Raw genomic sequence first — 13,513 nt, 5'->3', positions numbered from 1 at the left:
TCTGAACATTGAACAGGTTCTCTGCTAACATTAAACCTGGATTCTCCCCAACACTGGCAGAAGACTCATGAATTAGTTTTCCACTCAGATAATAAGGAAAATAAATAAATACCATCAGTGCATGTTACAAACAAGTATACTAGGTAATGAAATCGGAATGACTGGGTCGGGTCCCTGGCTTCCCCCACTTAGAACTGCATCTGCTGGTGACATCCAGATCCAGTTTGTGTGAGGCAGCTGTTATGCACCCTGACATCTGTTTCAAGGGTAGGGACGTAACATGCCTTAACACTCTCCCCTTCCATAGCCTATTACAGAACTACAGCTGATGGACTTACCTAATGTGTTTCTAGTAATTGTTTTTTCAGCACATATGAAGTCTTGGAAGGCATAAGCTCCATAAGTTTGGATTTGGAGTACTCTTGTTTATTTTTCCATAACTTAACGTCTTGAATATCGTGAAGGGTTCCTAGTGGTATTATTTAGACTTAACTCAACAAACTTTATCCTTTGCTTCCTCGACACACAATACTGTGTTGATATAGTGGGAGGAATACAAAGATGATCTGAATATTTGTGGTCTAGAATATAATAAAATGCAGATAAGTCTAAGGTCTGTTTTCAGTGATTCACAGGACACTTTATGAGCTTACAACATCACAGAGTCATCATTATGGACATCGGTTACTATTCTATATGATCACGTTTATAAAGGAAAGGCTGAATAAGGTCTATAAGATACAAAATAGTGGCAAAAGGGTGAGTTGCTTTCTTCATGCTCCCACAGAGAGCACTCAGCTCTGCATGGAACTTGGAGATTTGTAGTAACTCAAATACAGAGAGAATTGCCCTCCAGATTCTGATGTGAATTCAGATTCAGATTTTTGCATCCTCAGTACCTAACATCAGGTGAGGCATGTAGTGCACACTCAATAAATGTGGAGTGTCGGCTGGACGGACGGATATTTAAGGCTTTCTCTATTTGTTGCCCTAGAAACTACACAATGGTAAATGTTGATATTAAAGACACTCTACTAGCACACTGAAGCTTGGCATTAGCATCGCATCTAGTGATGCTACCATTTTGACAGCAGCATATATGACTGTGAGTAAAGGGTTAACGTCAGGCCTGGCTGAGGCAGGCCTGCCTGAGAATGACCTCGGTCTCCCAAGGCCCTGTTTCCTAGGAAACAGTGGAGTTAAGATAAATAGGGAACAGTTGTGTCTCCCTCTGTATTGTGTGAAACAAAAACCTGGGGTGGGAATCTGCAAGCTGGCATGCAGACCTCAGGCTTGATGAAAACCATATACCAGACTGAGGGGGGAAGGGGGCTGTGGCCTCTTTGTGACAAGATGACCCCACACACCTTGGCCCTGCACGTGGGTGTGGTGGCAAAAAAGAAGCAGCTACTAGGGGAGCTGCTGCGCCTCCCCATGAGCTGATGATGCTGCATCTCCTTGCTATGTCTCCTGCTGTCTTCCCTTCCAGAAAGCTCAGTAAGAGTAGTATCAGATTAAAGCCTGTCTGTGTCTCCCGAGTTTGATTTGCCAACTCGGACTCATAACGGCAGCTGATGAGCTGTCACAGTCAGTAACCTTCATACCTGTTCCAAATGTCACTCTCAGCACAGAGAAGAGGCAGTTTAAAAGGAAGAACAAAAGAGAAGCAAAATCTTCTATACTACACCCACAAGGATGGAAAATAAAACGTGTATATATTTGGGGTTGCCGTGAACCCCAGGCAAAACCCAGACCAGCTCCCAAGAGGTCAGCATACTTGATGATCGTGTCCCAGCAAGATCAGAAGGGAGGGGATTAAAATGAATACAAGTGGCAATGTCTGGAGTAGGCACTGCACAATTTAAACTGCATCACCAAAGAAAGGCCATCTGGGAAAGGAAGCGCAAAAGAGAAAAAGCAGGATGAGGGTAATTTGATGACTAGGAAAAGGTCAAAGGGGCATATTCGCTAAAGGTCCCTCTGGATCAGTGAAACAAGATGGAATAAAAGCATATGCATGTTCATTGAAATTAAAAACCCTTTTAGGTTGTCCTCTCTGCTAAATTCTTATGGCTTGAAAATGACTTTAAATTCCTGAAAGCAACTCCTTCCCCTCTGAGTGAATGCGTAGCCACTTTAAGATGCTTTGCCTGGGAGTTTCATATGTGCCTTCAGCCAGGAAAAGTTTTAACGGGCTCTACTATTCACTTCAGACATATGGATTTTTTTCAAGCACCAAACAAACAGAGTCCACAAGCTAACAAATGCCTAAAAGTGCCACATGGGTGACATCGGACAGAGTACCACCCAAAGCACCAGGCTAAGAGCCCTTAGGACTCACGTCCACTAGGCTGACCATCTTCACTATCCTTCATTATCATTCTTTTTTTTATTGCATTGAGAGCCCAACATGAGCAAATCCAAGTGGCCCTACCATGTCTTTTACTTCATTTATTCCATGTGTTTATTTCCAAAGAAAAGAGCACTACAGGTCATTACTCTCCGTATATTCTAAAACATCCAAACAACTTTCAGTAGGTCAATTCTAAAAAATATTGATAGTGTTAGTTACATCAACATAATACTAAAGTAGATGTCTGTGAAATCATGCATCTTCCTCCAATAAAATCCTAAATGCAATATATTTAGTCTACATATACTAATATTATTTTAAGTAAAATTGCTTATATTGCTGTAGTCCTTTATATGTCTAAACATTTTACATAACTCATCTCATTTGATATTCTCAATAACCTGTGATATAGTAAGGCCAATATTATTATTACAATTCAGCTCTCTTGGAAAGAGAAAGTGGTTTAAAAATATCCATAAGAACACAGCGTTTTTAAATGACCTTAAACTACATCCCAGTTAGTCTGACTTCTAGCAAAATATTACAGAACTTAATAAAAATTAATGCAAATTTTTTCAGTTCATTTCTTCAAGATTTCAGTCAGTTAAAACAATAAAAGTTGTTAAACATATCTCCTTCCCTCAGTAATAAGGTAACTAATTCGTCTGTAAGTAATTATGTAAAAATTCAAGCTTTTGAAAAACATGTAGCCATTTTTGTGAAGCTGCTGGGTAAGGAACTTACCCTATTTCTTTTTTTATTTTTCAGGAGGGATTTGTTAGACAAATACCAAGTTTAAAAATTCATATAGCTCAAGCACAAGTTCAAAAAGTTTAATCCCAGCAATACGAATACTCTAACTTCCTTGGAAGAAAAATTTTTTAAAAATCAAAATTTGGACCCACTTCCTTTACTACTCATTCTAATAGTTCACCAAGCTCCAAATTTTGTTTCAGAACAATTCTAGCGGGCAGTCCAACCCATTGGGGTAATCTTGAGATTTGATTTAAATTCTTCTGGAAGATTCATACTTTTATAGTTGGGAAAGGAAATTGATGACTTCTATAAAGTATAGAAAAAAAAGTATTTATAATGGGATTTCGGGGCAGGAGCTTTGCAATTAAAAATACGATTTAAACATTTTACTTAAATCCAACCAAACTGGAGTGTCAGCAAAACTCTATTCGTTAATTTTGACATGATTTACTGAGTATAATCCCCTTAAGTCAGAAGCTGACCTCCACAGCATTCAAGCTTCCTGTGGGATCAAAAGGAATAATAAGAAACATGTTACTACTGTAAATAAGCAAGTCTGGTGTTGTGTGCCGGTTTGTTCCTATGTTGTCAAATAGACAAGCACGCAGCAAATACTCAGCAATAACCAAATAAATGTCCGGAGACCTTTTCCCAACCAACCAAGCCGACAACTCAGCAACTTCAAACAGATTTTTTTTCTTTCAGAGCCAATTCACTTGCAGTGTAGGCTGATAAAGCAGTATTAATCTCCTGCTTTAAATCACGTTTCTGTCACTGGGCTCCATTAATCTCCCCCCTGTTATCAAGTGTCTCCATGGCAGGAAATTATATTTCTAAATTGAATTTTGTTCTGTTTCGATGTAGTAAGAAATATTTTCCAGACTACTAATAGGATGCATAAAGATTGTGACTCTGACAATGCCGTTAAATAAATAAAAGCTATAAATTAAAACCACCTTCACTCACTATCCAGCAGAATAGAATAGAAAGCATTGATTACCTGGAAAGAGTAATCAAATAAAAGATTTTAAATGAAAAGTGAGGTAGCAGATGGTTAACTTTTTAATTTACCTTTTTATAGCAATTGCCCATAAAGGTAAAAAGGAAAAAAAAAATCAATCCAATGAGTCTCTCGGTGCTAATAAAACACATATTGATTCTTAGTGCATATGCTTACTCTACAAATGCTAGAACTTGGTTCTACCACCCGTAATGGAAGCAGATACTGTTTACGAGCGCTTCAGTGGAGACAAATTTACAGTAAAGGAATATCTCTGGACTAGATTTATTATCAAAGAATAAAAACTTATAACCACAAGAACAAAGAGATTTCATTTTACGGGCAGGGATCCACTCATAGTAGGCCAGGACAATTCAGCCAAATGGCAGTTCAGTCACTGGAAAAGGTCTTCAAAATGACAGTCTCCTTTTTTGTTGGTGAGCAATATAGTGATTTCAACAAAGTTTAGATTTTTTTCATCGATACAAATTGCTTTGTACTACCTCCTTTAACACAGGTCTAGGTTCTCCTTGACAGTAGCAATGTGGAGAAAGTCTCTTCAACCTGCTATTGAAAGGATGCTCCCAAGGTGGACCATTTAAAACTCCCCATATTTAAAGGTATATTGCATGAAAGAAGCTTTTCATTAGGCATCAATGTAAGGAACTTGTGGAACACGTAATGAATGCTACCTATCCTAAGATGCTTGAAAGATAAGTAGGATTTAACAAATGTACAAAAGAAAGGGGTAAAAGTTTTCCAGACAGAGGAGAGATGAATCGTTACCAGCACCTCTTTCCTACTCTAACCTATAGATTTGGCCTGAATAGATAAGATATTCAGATCAAATCACATCTACCCTCTTTAAGTTCAAATTCAGAATATTTCAAACAGAATTATCGTGGTAGACTGAAACCACTGTTACACATACTATCTTCATCAATTTAAGTATTCTGAAGCTCCATTAGATTAAATACATAAAGGTTATTTATAATGGGTAAAGAAATAATAATCTGAAATCACGGATCTTAAGGTTTGCAAAAGTAAAACTAAGAATCTGATGAAAATTATAAAGAATACCTTCAAAATAAGAAATAAATATTAACCAGAACTGGAAAGCACACTGAAATTGAATAAATTACATTCAGAAGAGGAAGAAATACAACATGTTCTTTTTTATAAATAAAAGCAGGTGGTAAAACGGAAGTCAGCATTTGAAAAACATACATCCTCCTCCTTTATGCTTTAAGCGGATCTTACCTATGCGCGTGAAAAAGAAAGAAACTGCAGCATCACAAAGTAGAGATATGTCACATTCCCTAAGAACAACCAACTGGTAATGGTAGGTTTGAAACCCTGTGAAGCTTATCTATTATTATTATTATTATTATTGTCATTTAACATAATTTTGACTAGTGAGCAGAAAATAATATGTTCCTGGGAGTAATGGCAGCAAAAGAGAACAACGATCATTATTTTTCTATACGCTGCAATTTGACAATATATTTTGCATAAACACCACCATCAGGTGTCTAGCCTCTGGATTCACTTTTTATCAGAAAGGCCAGCCAACTCCTCCAGTGTGATGTACATTTCAAACATTAATACCATGCTCCATTTAATGCCAAAAGTTTTGGTGGGGTTCCACATGGAATTAAGATCCTGAAAGTTAGCTTAGGACATTCTCAATTTTAATCTAAATCCAGCTGCCAGAGAGTTGCTTCACACATGAAATGTACTCGCTAGTGGCTAATTTTCCGAAGCGTCTCATAGTCACCTTACTGGCACATAAAATGTATACTTCAATTGCTTGTTCATTAAGGGGGAAAAAAACCTATATTGCCTAAATGGGGTACAAAACAGAAGTCACACACAAGGGAGGAAAAGCACTGCAGTCTTTCAGCAAGAGAGTCTTACACCACATTTTTAAAAAATTTTCCAGCACCAGGCATTCTCCCTGGCTAACTGTTCAAGATTTCCATTTTTACCATTAAATAGTCCCATTTTAAAAAGACTGCCTTACTTGGCAAAACATATTTAGACACCCAGTTGCGTTGCTTCAAAGGCTTCTAGTTCTAAATATTTATAGGTAGAAAAGAGAAGGGTTAGGAGCCTACTTCACCTTGCCTTTTCCTGAGATTTGTAAAAGACTGGCCACACACCAGAATGACAGGATGTGGCCAGAGGGCTTCATTCTTTTGCTATGAGACAAAGTTTCCCCAGGAAGGAAATCTCAAGTAAGAAAGGAATCAGGAAACGAAGGACCATGGCAGTCATCTGTAAAGAGCTCAAAACACTTCCGAGAGCAAAATGCTCAACCCAGCTCTTTTTCTGAACAGAGAAATCAAATCCCAAGATCAACCAAGAAGAAAAAGATCACAAGGGATATTCTATCTCTAGCTCCAAAAAAAAAAAAAGGACCCAGTCTCAATTTTTTAAATGCATCTTTAGTCACTTCCAAGTATAGCTTTAAATATATTGCTTTGAATAATGGTGCTGGACTTTCCATGGGCATGTATCCCAGGCCATTCACCTTGAATGTCAAAGTGCCCAGGATGCTTCTTTACAAGAGCCTCGCTTCCAGAACATACCAGTCCTTAAAACTTGAGCTGAGTAGGAGAATAAATGCTTGATTTTAAGGCATTTTGTCAAGTTCCAGCTGAGTAAAAGGGACAACTCCCAGGCCTAACATAAAGTGTCTTTAAAGATCCAACTTTATAAATAACTGGCTAATCAAGTGTGAAAGCTTAAAGAGGGAAGAAAGTTCACTGACATAGCTTCTTAATACCTAACTGGTTCTAAATAGCCAATATTTATACTAAAAAGCTAAAGTTGATCATTTTTTCCTGTCTGTGTCAGTGTTAAGATATAATCTCCTAGAACGCCTTCACTTATATTCTTTAGCTACATCTATCACCAATCCACAGCACGCTGAAGACAAAGCAGGATACAAATAAACTAAAACAGCAGGGACCCTGATCTTAACAGAGTTTTTAAAGTTTTTAATTCATTGCTGCCATTTAAAAACTTGGAGATTTCCCATAAATTTCCAGAGTTCCTTTTTTTTTTTAATTGGAAGATCCAGCATCACTAGGCCCTCAGTCCAGTCTAGCAATAATTGACCGGCACTGAGCGACTGCTGTGTAATCCCTGAGACAGATAATCTCCAAAATTCTGAGTGCCTAAACATGACTGTAGAAAGTTAAACTTTCCATTCAAATTGCATTAGCAAAATCGACTTCGTAAGTGTGAAGCTCAGTACACTTCTTTGAACTTTAAGTGAATTCCAGAATTGTGATTATTTAAAATGACTGGGCAGTTCCTCTTACACGAAACAGGATTACCATGGCAACAACACATCATCAGTAGGGTGAAACTCACCTGTCCCACGACGGAGAAATCCCAGCTCACGTTCCCTGTTAGTGGGTGAACAATCCAATGCTTGGTAAACTGTGCTTCACAATGATAGGAAGAGCCAATGGCAAAGGACAGAAGAGCAGCATCGCTATGAATGCTTCGTCACCACAAGTCAGTTACGTAGCTCTGGTCACTTTTCTGACACCTCCTACTTAAAACTCAAAAGGTCAGGAGGATTGTGAGGCCCCCTTTCACAGTCTGTATTCATACTGAAAATCAAGATCAAGCGAGTTTTTGCCCCTCTGCCCTGATGGCCCCAGTGCCGATGTGCTTGTTGAAGGAGATGTTGGGGGATGGGAGGCCAGTCCTAGCACTCGATCATGTCGAAGGGGGTCTGAGGCATCATGTTCATCCAGGCTCATCTGCTCGTCTACTTGTTCCCCTTCCTGCTCTGCTCACCTTCTTCCAGGTCTACAGCCTGTGGCGAAAGCTGCTGAAGGTAGCTGGAGGGGCCTACATGACGCTGGTACTCATTGCTGTCTCCAGTTCCGGGGCTTCCCCACGATGGAGCACATCTGTGCCAAAGCACGAGAAGCACAGGCAGGGCCGGCCGTGGCCCCTGCAGATCCCCTGGACCCCAGCCAGGAGCCAGGGCCCGACAGTCTCCAGGGGGCTCTTCCCTGCCACAGAGATAGCAGTGGCGGCCATGGCTGGACCATGCCACAGTCATCCACTCCTGGGCGTGCTTCCTTTTCGAGTCTGGAGGAGAAAGCCCAGACCGAGAACCGCAGGCCATCGGCACAGAGCGCCTTCCAGATGGACTACCAGCCGTGGGTGGCCATGGCCCAGGAGGTGCTGAGGCACAGCGTTAGGAGCGGCCAGGGCAGCTGCCCATGGGAGCCGGCCTCAGCCAGGAGGCAGAACCGGCGGTGGGCCCGGAGGACAAGGTGGCGCGGGCCACGGCCACCTGATGCAGAGAGCGCTGAGCACCGGGCAGCTGCTGGGGCTACTGGGGCGGGCGCCAGTGGGCCAGCTGGCGGGCCGGCTGCCCACCTTCACGCGGCACCAGGGCGTGGGCTGCAGTGCGCCTCCTCGCGGGAGCCCCTCAGGGGCGAAAGGTGCACAGGACCAGCTGTAGGTGAGCGAAGCGGAGGCCGCGTTCCTAGGCCCCTCGGAGGCCCGCGACGCGCCGAGCACTGCTCCCAGAGGGCTGGAGGCCGAGGAGCTGCTGAGCAGCCTCCTGCGCATCCGCTACAGCCCCCGCAGAAGCAGCAGCAGCAGCGAGGAGAGGGTCACTCAGCCCTGGGCTTCCCGCGCGGCGCCCGGTAGCTTTAGGCCCCGCGCTCGCACGCAGACGCACTGGGCCCCCGAGTGGCTCCTCGCAGGGCGCCTGCGCATCCAGAGCCGGAAGAGGCCGAGCGGCTCGTGGAGGGGCGGGCCAGAGCTGCCTCTGCGGCGGACGGTGGACCAGTGTGTGTAGCGCTTCTCAGAACTGCTCTGCTACTTGGTCATTGTCCTCCGCCACGTGGCCACCGCCTCGCCGCCTCCCTGGTGCTGCCCGCGCTGTCTGGCTGTGGGCCAGGCTGTTTCAGACTCAGTGAGTGGTCCTTTGTTCTGCTCAGTGGCCCTCAGGTGCACCCCCTTATTTCAGTATTTCAGACCCACAGAGGAGGGGTTGAGGTACTTCTGCTGTGGGCCGAGATGGGTGTGTGAAGGCCGACTGCCGTGTGTCAGCTGCTGCGGGGGCAGCGCTAGCTAGAAGTGCCCGGCGTTTTCTGTTAGAGCGCATCTCGCTGCTCCATCTATTCTGTGTGAGTAAAAGCTTTGCTCCGGGCAGCACTTGACAGTGTTGTGTTTTCCTTGGTGACTCTGATACCAAGATGCAGTGGGCAGAATGTTTGGACTTCTCTTCCCGGTGGCAGGCACTGTGATGATCTTTGCTATCCTCCGTGTACATGGCGTTCTCCCCTGGCATTCATTCCTGGTACACAGTGCTCTGCTCAACACACTGCTCCTAGATGCCTGGGTTCCTTTGGAGTGATGAAAATGGTCTAAACTCTGTCATCATGATGGTCACACAGCTCGACACATATACTAATAGATGGACATGGTAATGATGCTCTTTGTTGACAAAAATTCACTACAAATTCACTAAAATTAAAACTGTATAACCAAGGCTTTCTGTAGCCTAGGTCCGTGTGCGGATTATACTCTCAGGGGACTTAGACTCCTAAGAAAGTAGATAGGAGCCCATCAAGCGAGGCTTCTCATCTCCTCCTTCTCTCAGGCAGCCTCCACATTCAACGAGATCAAGAAGCCTAAATATAAAAGGAAGCTGTGATAAAAGCGATGGTATGAGACTTTCCTCTTACTCATACTCGTGTCACTCTATTTTGCCCATCCACCAGAGATAGGTTGGATGTCAGCTTAATGACATCTCAGCCTCTTTTTTTTTTTCTAATCTACTGCTCATGCAGGCCGGAAATGTAATGTCAGGCATTAGGCTTAAATTTCACTTAAATGAGATATTCCACTCATTTTTTTAAAAGATGATTTAAATCTTATCATACTGCTATTTCATTCTCCTTGATAGTATTGTTTCTTCTATTAAATTCCTGGGTCCATTCAGAAAGGGGGAAGTGTGAGACCCCTGCCTGTATCCCCAAATACTTTCCATTGTTCAGCCAGAAGATGAGTCCTTCCTACTCCAGTTCTAACGGTGGTCAGTGTTGTATGAATGTGGAGCAGAGCGGTACCTCACACATCCATCACCACCTTCCCAGTACATCGGGCACAGATACAGTTGCTATTAAAAGCAAAATACACTCCCCCCCCCACATATGCCTAGGGTCACTTTTGTTTGGCATTTACACTCCTTCGTGTTATTACAAAACCATACCCCGGAGTATTGATAACTCAGTTTTCTCTTCACTACATTCGATGTAATTTTCACATCAAGGTGTTTCTATAGACTGGACAGAGTTAGAGTTCAGCTTCTTCTAGCCAAAGTGCTAAAATTTGACTAGACAGCAGCAATTGCTTTTTAATCTAAGCAAACTGATCTGTCAAAGGCAATCCACTCGGGGAAGCTATTCCTGGAGGATCCTAATGATCCTGATGAATCACACTGCCCCATGGGAAACTCAGCTGCTGAACTCTTGCCATAGCATGTCACGAGTACTTAGAGGAATAAGTACATACAGCCGAACTCTGTGTTGACACACAAACTCTAGCCTCTTGTGCGTAGGTTAATGATCACTGCTTTCGGTCTGGTGGAGGAGTACCCTCCTGTGCGTGGTGATGTCAGTTCATGTTTAATGATATTACATCCACTAGGCTTCATGTCATATAACCCACTATCCTCACAAGCACCTACCAACAGTGTGCTCCATTCCTCATGATGTAAATAAACCTTTGCCTCGTTGTTTTTAATGACCTCCTATCCTTTAAACAAGGGTTCCCAACCTCATAATAATGCCCGTACCAATTTAGGGCTTTACTGTTACCAAGATCTTTAAGTACTTTATCTTGTTTAGTTATCACAACAACACTGAGAGGTCAATAGAGATGGTAGCATCATTTACATCGTTAGTAACTCATAGGACTGAGACTCAAACCTAGATCTGATGACTTCAAGTTTTGAGGTCTTCCCAATGCTGGAAATCTTGTTATTGGAGCTTTTGTTCTAGTGTTAGTCTAGGGTAGCTGGGTTAGGGAGGGATAGCAGTGGTGAGGTCCTATTCCTGAGTAGGGCAGCACTGTCAGGGTCCCGCTGCTCCCTACAGAGAACTCTTTCACACTTCAGATAAGGAAACAGCAGATGTGGAGGCAGCACTAAATGTGTGGGGTCTGGTAGAGGGCAGTGCTGAAAATTCTCCAGTTCTCCCTAAGTGATGGGACAAGTGTTCTTTGAGAGTGACCTCCACTTATTAACAGTTGGAGGAGAGCTTTAAGAAAAATATTGACACGTAGTCAGTGCAATCAAAGGGCAATGAAAAAGTAGGTTGGCTAGAAGGTATATGAAGGAATGATAATAATGGGAATAGTAAGAGCTAGGGAGTTCCCTGGTGGCCTAGTGATTAGGATTCTGGGCTTTCACTGCTGTGGGCCTGGGTTCAGTCCCTGGTCGGGGAACTGAGATCCTGCAAGACATGTGGCATGGCCAAAAAAAAAAAAAAAACTAATGTATAATGTATCAAGCACTTAATGTTTTCCACTATTCTAAATGCTTTATGTATATTTATTAAATTCTCATCATAACCCTATGAAATAGCTACTGTTCTTCTGAGGAGAAAACTGAAGCAACGAGAGGTTGATTAACTTACCTGTGACCACATAGCTAGTAAATGTTAAAATTAAGATTCCAGCCTAGGCAAACTGATTCTCCAACTTGTGCTCTGATTATTGTGTGGCAATAATGATGAATTTGGGAAGACTTCTGAATTCTGAGAAATTTCATTAATTTTTCTAAAAACAATAATGAGTATTTCCACATCAGGCCATTGTACAGCCTAGATAGTCAGTCTAACTGATCCTCTCACTGAAAAACACCTAAAATTGATGCATAAAATTAAAAGGAAAAAACTTTTAAAAACATGCTAACAAGCTGGCAAGAAAGTAAGGAGGGGCTTCCCTGGTGGCTCAGTGGTTAAGAATCCGCCTGCCAATGCAGGGGACACGGGTTCAAGCCCTGGTCCAGGAAGATCCCACATGCCGCGGAGCAACTAAGCCCGCGAGCCACAACTACTGAGCCCACGTGCCACAACTACTGAAGCCCGCACACCTAGAGCCCGTGCTCCGCAACAAGAGAAGCCACCACAATGAGAAGCCCATGCACCGCAACAAAGAGTAGCCCCCACTTGCCACAACTAGAGAAAGCCCGCGCGCGGCAACGAAGACCCAACACAGCCAAAAATAATTTTTTTTTTAATTTAAAAAAGAAAAGGAAGGAATACTGAGGTGCCTACAATTACAAGAAAATGTGGGCCTAGAGAGGCAAGCTGAACGGTGAAGTCTGACAATATTCACTGATCCTGAGGACCTGGCTCTCTGATTTCATAGGGTTGTGGGGATGGAGACACAAGTCAAAGTGCAGGGCCTGAGCAAGGTGGGGAGTGGGAGACCTCAGTGACCCAGAGATCCACTGCCCCCTACGTCAGAGATAATAAGAAAGACTAATTTCTCAATCCCTAGTGCTAGGAAAGGAGGAAAAATGTCTCTCCTAAGAATTCATAACCACAGAACAGACCTTCATTTGGGTTTCTAGCCCAAATGCACATCACTGGAGTGGTACCAAAGAAACGTCAGGATAGGAATAGGGTTTAGAACGGTTCTGGGCTGGTGGTGCACCCAGATGCCTGGCAGAATCAAAAGCAGCCCAACTCTAAAGGAGCCAACCTTAAGAGTCAGATGCCACGACATCAAAGTGTCCCTTGTGAGAGTAGCTGTTTGCAGAGACACCTGTAACGCAGTGGCTCTCAACTAGAGGCAGTTTTGTCTCCCAGGGGACAGTTGGCAATGTGTGCAGGCATTTTTGATTGTCATGACTCGGGGGCAGATACTACTGACGTCTAGTGGGTAGAGGCCAGGGATGCTGCTAAACATCCTATGGTGCCCAAGACAGCCCCTATAACAAAGAATTATCCAGTCAAAAATGTCAATAGTACCAAGGTTGAGAAACCCTGCTCTACCTGGATATATACTCCATACGTAGCCTGAGAAGAAAAAAACAGTATGACTACTATCTCTCTTTGGCAAGAAATAAAGAGGGTTATTAATGCAGCTAGATACTTCGCTGACTATTTAGCATTCATTCGTGTCACACTGTTGGCTTTTATGAAGCTACTTAGTGGTCCCCGAAAATCCTCAGGGTAGTTTCCCCCTCATTAATTACTCTCAAGCCACATGTTCCCTATATTTTTCAACTTTTTTTTGGAATCAAGATATAAAACTTTAAAATTTAGCTGTTTAAGTTTCATCTTGTTTTTTAATTATTTTTCCAATCCAGAGATATCTTTTTAAAAATTGAGATATAATTGACATATAAC

This window comes from Orcinus orca, chromosome 12 (assembly GCF_937001465.1).
Source record: "Orcinus orca chromosome 12, mOrcOrc1.1, whole genome shotgun sequence".
Taxonomy (NCBI): domain Eukaryota; kingdom Metazoa; phylum Chordata; class Mammalia; order Artiodactyla; family Delphinidae; genus Orcinus; species Orcinus orca.
Note: the sequence above shows the minus strand (reverse complement) of the source record.